Source organism: Myotis davidii, unplaced genomic scaffold, assembly GCF_000327345.1.
Source record: "Myotis davidii unplaced genomic scaffold, ASM32734v1 scaffold2378, whole genome shotgun sequence".
NCBI classification, from domain to species: Eukaryota; Metazoa; Chordata; class Mammalia; order Chiroptera; family Vespertilionidae; genus Myotis; species Myotis davidii.
Window position 1 is genome coordinate 89712 of NW_006289339.1, and position 8538 is coordinate 98249.

Below are 8538 nucleotides of genomic sequence, written 5' to 3' on the forward strand. Positions count from 1 at the left end.
TGGCTCAGATAAACCCTTAAAGTTCTCTACAGGCCTGGACGTTTCTTACGCCCACAGTGGATGATATTCCTTGGTGTTCAGGTGAGCTTTTGACTCTGCTCTGTCTCCCTCCCCCTTTCATATCAGAGTTGGAGGGACAATTTGGAGCTCAAATATTTTGCCATCATTTTGTCAACAGAAAACTGTGTGGCACCAACTTTTCAAGATTTTGTTTTTATAAAGATGGAATTCAGATAGAGCTTCGCTACTTATATTCATTCAAATCAGAGCTTTAAAAATCCTGTTTTGCAAATTTTCTCTGGTCTTTTCCTTGTGGCATTTATACTCTGCATTCTTTGTTAGTACGGAGGAGGGCCTCAGAGACCTCTTCCTATCACTGAGATGTTTTCTACAGGTGTGATGGTTTGCTAGCAATTTGAGAACATTCAGTGAAGTATATGTTGCAGATATTTCTCCCATTGAAGTATATTATATAACAGTCTTATCAGAGAAATTGCGTAGATGTCATTCAATATCAGTGTTTTGGGATAAGATTGGTGGTGAATACCACAAGAAGATCATTAAGTCAGGGAAGATAAGATATGCTTCAGCAACTATAACGAAAGGTCTTTCGAATAAATAAGGAGATAAGGACTAGCCATCATAGAAGGATGCTGAGTCTCATTCTCTTCAAGTAACAAGATATTTTTCTGATATAGCCTCTTGATTCTCTACTCCATTTAATCCAACAATTTAGGCTAGCACCTTATGTCAACCCATCATCCTCTAGGAGGGCCACTGAAACAGTCCTGCTTTGGTCTCTCCTCCCTTTTGCCCTCCTGCTCACTACCATCAAAGTACATTTTCTAAAATGCTTGTTTCATAATGTCTCTCTTGTGTTCAAAATCCCTCACTTGGTCAACATAACAGTAAAAATATCCCCCCTCCTTCAGTTGGGTAGGACCCAACCAACCCTATCGATTGTATTTCCCCCATTTATTGTTCTTCCCTGTGATACCTAATTCCCTGAGTTTGCCCTCTGTTAAGGTCAAGACTGGTATCGATTGTATTTCCCCCCATTTATTGTCCTCCTCCCCTGTGATACCTAATTCCTCCCTGAGTTTGCCCTCTGTTAAGGTCAAGACTGAGCTCCTGTCCTAGGGGTGTCTGGAAAAGTTCTAGAACGCTGGATGCTTACAGATTTGGCATTGCTTATCACTTGCTTCTTTATATCATTATGTATTTCCTGAATTTGCATGTCAAAGATTTGTAGCTGGGTTACTCTCCTTCACTACAAGAGAATCTTCTTTTTGATTCTTTCCTGCCCCATTTCCCAGGAGCCCTCTCCACAGTGTCTGAGGTCAGTGGGATCTTTCAGGTCATCTCTATCTCGACTCAAGGCATTTTCCAGTTAGAAAGCAACACAGGCTAATTTGAAAGCCTAGTTCTGGAGCTAGAAATGAAGAAAGACAGCTTTTTCCAAATGCTCTCGAAAATATACTGTGCAATAAAATGTAAGGCATTTTTATTTCTCCATCTCAATTGTTAAAACCAGCTACTTCCCCATTTCTTAATTAAATCATATCCTTCAGTTTCTTCCAGAATCTATTTTCTCTTTTAGTCTTTTCATCATCCGTAGGCATATGTCTTTAGTCAACTGGACTCCTTTCTATTCCAGGTCATCTGAACAAAATAATTTATCACCTAACCCCCTCTCTGTTCAGTGATAACACTCAATGTTCCTTGTATTTATCTATTCCTTAAATTTCATTTTATTCATTCATATTTCTTGCTGAGTCAAGAGAGACTTCCTCTTTTCTTTTCCTTCCCCCTAAGTAGTTCACTGCTACAGACATTGCCATTTTTTATATACAACATCTTGCAATTAGCTTACCACAGGAAGATAGCTTCTTTGTATTTCTCATTTTCCTGGGCCAGTCAGTCATAATTTCGTGTAGTGGCTCTGTAGTGCCTAGTAAATGGGCACTCCTTTCTATGTCCTTTATTAAGCTCCTTAACCGTCATAGCAATGTCACATACTGCTTGAGGAAAAGAGAAACGGAATAATCTGCCATAGGGCACACAGTGAGATCTGAACTCCAGCAGTTCTAGTCCAGAGCCCATGTGTTTAATGTTATCCATCTGCTCCGTTAACTCTATTAACCAGCTCTGGAGCACTTTCAATGATGGTATAAGAGTGTTAAGAACAAACAGGATCACACTAAAGAAGAAAAAAATTATATGCCATCTTGCAATGAGATGTCTCTAAGAGATCGCTTGTGCTTTCTAGTTAAGTCAGCTGGCTTGTAGTAGGTGAGTTACACCCTCCAGCTAACTCCCTGGGCTTTATCATTATTCAATCACGGCTGGATTACGTTTACCACCTGTTCTTAAGGGAGGGAACACATTTTAAACATATTTGAGTAGAGGAATTTTTAGGCAAGTTTGATTGCCATTTGATAAAAAAAGAATGAAGGGAATTGAGTGTTTCTGGAGTCTCTTAAAAGCATCCCGACCATAGGGGTAGTCTTATTACTTGCTTATGATAGTTACCAATATAGAAGTAGTCTTAGGAGCCCCACTAGGGCTAGCATAGCACTGATTTCATTTTCTTTTTCCAAAGAATGTGTGAGGTGTTTATGCCCATTTTGCAGATGAGAAACCTGAGATTCAAGAAAGCCTTCTAACATTCCTAAGACCACGAAAGGTAGGGTCAGAATACAAACCCAGGTTTTTGGTACTCAAATCCACACCTATCATTTAGGTACCAAAAGATTGCTCCATTGAATACAAAATATAGTTTCTAATCTTAAGAATAAATTAAGCCATCCATACTCTTATATTCAGAGATGCATGCTGTGGCCTTGGGAAAAGCCACCTTCTAAGGATCTCGGCAAGGGAACAAACATGGCAGACAAGTGAGGACCTGGAGGTTTCTAGGATGGTGTCTGCATGGAGGGTGGTACACTCATTGAGCTTTTGATTTACTTGAAAAACTGGATCTGGAGCAGTTTGAGTGATAGGATAAGACAGTCAAGAACAAATGCAATCACACTATGGAAAAAACAAAAATAAGATACCGACCTGTAATAATATTTCACTAAAGAGATCATTTGTACTTTCTAGAACTTAATGAGTACAGTTTGGGACATGTGAAGTGTGAAGTGACATTGGAATATATGGACAGAGCTGGCTAGTAGGCAATTGGGCGTATACAACGCATCAATAGAGAATTGAGTTGGTGAGTAGGTTAGATTTGTCAGGTGGAATATGGAGGAAGATTGAGAGACCAAAGATAGAGTTCTGTGAATTGCCAAAGGGCTGGGAGCTGAGGAGGAAGTGCCAGTGGAGGAGGTGGCAGGGCACCAGTGGAGGTAGGAGACAGTCAGAGGGACCAGTGTCTTTGAAGACAAAGCAGAAGACTCAAGTAGAAGGAGCTGTCTATCTGGTGCAACGATAAAGAGAATTTAAGGGGATGAAAGCTGAAAGGGGCCACATGATAATATACAGAGTAAGTCATTGGGGCTGCATTAAAAGGAAAAATAAATGTGTTTTAATAATGAGTTTCAAGACAAATCACAGACAAAACTAACTTTTCACTGTAGAGCAACTTAACCATTAAGAAAGATAGAAATTACACGTCAAAGAGAAAACCTGCTAGTAGGTAATTAGGGACATGTTATATAATTATTGGAAGTAAGCCAAATCACTGGCAAGTTTGGGGACCAGTAAGAATGATGACTGGTTGAAGCAGTGAGTCAGGAGGACAGCCATAGAAGATGGAGTCAGAGAAAGCCCTAAGAGGGTAGAGAATAAGACAGATTTTGGCTTAACTAAAGGGAAGACGTTATAACATTTTGAGATCTCAAAAATGGTGAACACTATTATTTAAAATAGTGAGTTCCAGGTAACTGAAAATATCCAAGGCATTTTTTTCTTCCAACTACCATTTAAGTTCTGAGCACTATACCAGCTGTGTAGCATATATTATCACATTGAGTCTTTATAATAGTTTCACAAAGAAGGCATTTTAATCATCCAATTTTACCATTTTACTTAAAGTAGTTAAGCCACTTGCCACAGGACATGGCTTGTAAGTTACCATGCTGGTGTTGGCACTTGAGTTTGTCTGGTGCCCACGTCTAGATATTGGACTTGGTTGCTTCACTGTGTAGGAGGGGTTCCCACATTGGGTAAGACATAGAGCAGATAAGTCTCTGGGTTATAAAGGAATCTATAATTCTAAGAAAATGCAAGTTTTCTAGGTAGCTTCTTATGGTTTAATTATAGTTTAGCAGGCCTGTTTTCCAAAAGAGAGCCAAGAGTTGGAGCCTCAAGGAAGAGAGGAAGCAATTTAAGGGAAGTGCCCAAGTTCATTTGTTCATTACATTCATCCTCATATCCAAGTTATCCTTGATTCAGAGTGACAACAGAGCCAACCAAGATCATTGAACATCATATGATGATGGGATAAACATCGAAGGGGTCTTGGGGAGCCTGACACTTCTCAAATTGAAGACACCTTAGCTCTTTGAGCACTGGACACAACTCACAGACTATGTCATGAATATTACTGCAATTCTTATCATGTGCCTGAAGTACAGTAGGTGCTTAAATAATATTATCTCCCCTCTCTTTCATCCTCAGTCCAAACGTAGTCTGAGACTTCCTTGAAATTGCTGTTTCTGAATTCTGTTATTTCTTAAGCAGAAATAACATATAAAACATTCATTTTAATTCTATATTGTAATGTGTTAGCTAGGAATATAAGAGAAAGCTGCATGTTTATAGGGTAAACCATTGATCCAATTCTTCACAGAAGAATGCCATACTTTTAAAAATCTTTTATTCTTTATTTTCTTCCAGAAAATATGAATGTATGTGCAAAAAAGGGAACTAGAATGTTAAATAAGTAAGTATCCTATATGCACTTTCTCATTATATTTCAAACTGTTTGCTCTTTCAGCAAGTAATCTGACTTGACATTTAGAAGCTTGGAGCATAGAGAGAAAATTTACTACCCAATTCTTTTGTGTTTCTCCTGGACATTTTGACAGTTCACTCAGTATAACTGAAGAAAGCTTTATTCAAGTGAACATCAACTTCACTTTCCATTGAACTATGACCTTAAAAACCAGTCTCTTAACTTCCTTTGGGGAGCCATGTGACTGACTGCCTTGTCAGCAAGCTACTTTTCCTGAATCGAAGTTATTTCCTTTCCTCCAGAGAAAAAGTGCTGTTATCACTTCTACCCCCTTCAGCAATGGCCTTTTTCATGTATAGTATAGCCCCCCCCCGCCCCTCCACCCCCTTTTTTAAGTGACTGCCTCTTCCTTTTTGCCTATTTGCTAAAAAACTGTTTATCCTAAAGAAAAATGTAAGGATATAAGTACATTTTTTGTCCTGTGGAAAAATCAGCATTTGCATAGATTTCTCACCAAGAGTACAGCTTAAAGTTCTCTAAAACATTTATTTTAAGACATTTATTTCAAACATCCAAACATAAGAAAAACACTGGTTAAAGCCAGCATCACGCAAAGTCCTTTCTCATTTCTTTGTCTTAAGAATTTTCCCCCCAGTTTTTTTGTTTGTGTGTGTGTGTGTGTGTGTGTCATTTTACACTGGAACTATTTCTGTCTTGTTTAACTGACGTTCCCCTGCCTTGGCTTCCCATGTCCTGTTCCATCGTGACTTCTTCTACTGATGACTCTATGCCCCTTCACCAGCTGGTCTCCCACCTCCTGCAGTCCTTTAACTGTTCTGTCCTTAGCATCCTGCTCCCCCACCCTCACTCCCCTGGCATATTCCAATTGGACATTCTCACTCCCACTTGCCTAGCTTCGAGCCTCCGCTGCTCACTGGTCAGATCCATACTCAGCCTAGACTTTTCTGAACTCCAGCCCAGACACCTCTTGGCAGCTCCTTCTAGATGTTCCATAGTCCCCTCACAATGAACATGCCAGATAGACTGCACTCACTATCTTCCTCTCAGCTAATCTCAGCGAGAGAATTTTCATACAGCCAGACACCCAGGCTTCAGAACCACTGAGTCATTTTCTTAATTTGACTATTCAAGATTTCTTATATCTTTCTCTTCCTTCCCTGTTAGGTCGTGCACTCACCAACCCTCCCTGGATTATTACAACTGTTTCCCAATTCCCTACTTTCTTGTCTCTCTTGTATTGATGTCAAAAACTTATTATTAAAATGGCATTCTGTATATCATTCTTTTGCTTTAAGACCTGGATAATTCCCCGTGTCATACACAGAAAACCCCATACTCCCTCTGAACAGATACAATAGTCATTAGTAGTTCAGACTCAACAGACTCTGCTAGACTCTGAGAGTATCTTCCAGCATGCTCTCACCACACCGCCCCAAAGGCATTCGCACTAACTTTGCCATAATCATATCTTTTTGTCTTGCTCATTCCCTTACTATATCTACTTGAAAGATTTGTCCTTATTTTCTCTTCCCTGCCTAATGAATGATGCCATTCATTTTTCAAGAGCCACCTCAAATACCGTCTTTTATTTGAAGTCTACCCTGAACCTTAGGCACACATTCTCTCTTCTCTTACTGCCCATAGCCCCTTACCTTTATACTATTATACCTTCATACAGCCAGAATCATGAACTATAAATATTGCACAACAGTGCAGGACTTAAGAGCAGAGGATTAGAGAGGCTATCACTTTTTAAAATTTTTTATTAGAAGAGTTTATCATCATTTCTGGCTTGTGATAGACAGGTGGGTTCTTATTTATTTGCTAGATAAATTGAATTAATGGGTGAGAATGAAAAATCTTAAGAATGGCCCCACTGATTCTAAATACCTATCCTGAATGTTTATATGTTTACTTTATATTCTTTTTCTTCCAAAGGACTTTGTTGACTTTCAAGCTATTCATGGAACTCCTGGGTCTGGCAACTAGGACTGGAGGCGAGGAAGAGAAAGAAGAATCCAATACCTGCACTGACAGCTACAGGAGTCACGACCAACATCTCCTAAGAGGCGACAGATGTGGCTGGCTACTACCAGCCTCCATCTTCCACACTGTTAAGACTGGAAACAAAACAGAGAGGCAGCAAATCTAAGGGTTATCACCACGCAGTGTGGGTGACACAAGAGGCATTTCCCTCCGCTCTCCTTGGGGAATAGAAACAATGGCGTGGCTGGTCTTTCTAAAACCTCGCTGGGAGAATCATTCACAAGACTGTCATATCGTTTAGTTCCCTCATCGGGTGTTTGCTGAGGAAAAGGGTTTGTGAATTTACCTATAACTCATAGGTTCAGGGGAGATCAGTCTTGGAAAGAAAGGGGCTGCAGGGGGGCAGTGTGAACTCACTCAGCTTAATGACCAAGATAGGAGATGCCTGTGGGCGATGTGACAGTACTTAGAAGGTAGTTGAACTTGTCCAATCCCCATTCCAAGTCCGTTTCCCATACACCCCAGAGGCAAGAATGGAGACATGGCCAGTAACAGGAGATGAAGGGCTTGGGGAGGTTGATGGAAATCTCCCAAATTATTATGGTAAAAAGAACTCGGAATTGTAGTCCCCAGAGAAAGCCAGAATCTAGAGGCCTGCCCCAGGGAGGGCATCAACAGCCAGGCTACACTCACCATGAGAGAGAGGTGATGGCATCGCCTGTTAGCATGACACTCTTCCCCGTCCCTGCCCACCTGTCACTCAGAGCCCTGGGAGAGTGTCCCTGAGACAGACCTCCAACCAGGCAGAGGGCCAGTTCATGCTTGTACTGGGTGCAGTGGAGGAGGACAGAAGCTGAGATTAAGCTTGTGTTTGATGACTGACCGGACTGAGGGTCAATATCTGAAAACAACTGGAAAGCTGTGGAGCTATCTCAGATGCCCCAAGAAGATCTAGTCCCTATAGAGAATTCACACTTGGTGTAGTACAATTGGGAGAAATGCTTTAGAAATAAAAAAGCTTCAAATTTTTTATTGAGTGAACACTGCTTAATTAATTAGGTACATTTGTAACCCATTTAAATTCATAGAAATTCTGCCAGGGAAGAACACATTTCAATTATAAATCACTACCAAAGCCAAAGCCAACCTCTCATTACTAATTTGTCCCTGAATCCAACAGGTGACACCGTTGCTATGTCCCTAGTGAACCCGCTGGAGATTAGAGTGTGGTCAGAAGCCCTGTGGAGGACACACAGGAATGCAGTTTTGTTTTGACCCAAAATACAGTCCTGACTAAGGGTCTAAGGATGAAACAAAGACAGATGGCAGCTCTTACTCAGACCACAGTTTAGAATGAGCACCTAACCATTTGCTGGGAGATCTGAAACTTTCTGGAACCATTGAGAATGCTGCTGATCAGTACATTAGGAGGCGTATATCTGTACCCCAGCCATGTTTAGAAATAGCTGATATGTTTATTCTTCTCTCAAGGGCAGGAATGTAAAGTTTTTCATGAAGTTATAGGCTATGAACAATAAGTTCTCCCAAAATTACTCTGAGAGAACACTAGGCCAATCTGGCGATACTTATGTCTAATTCTGTCAATTCTTTCACCTCCATTTATATCT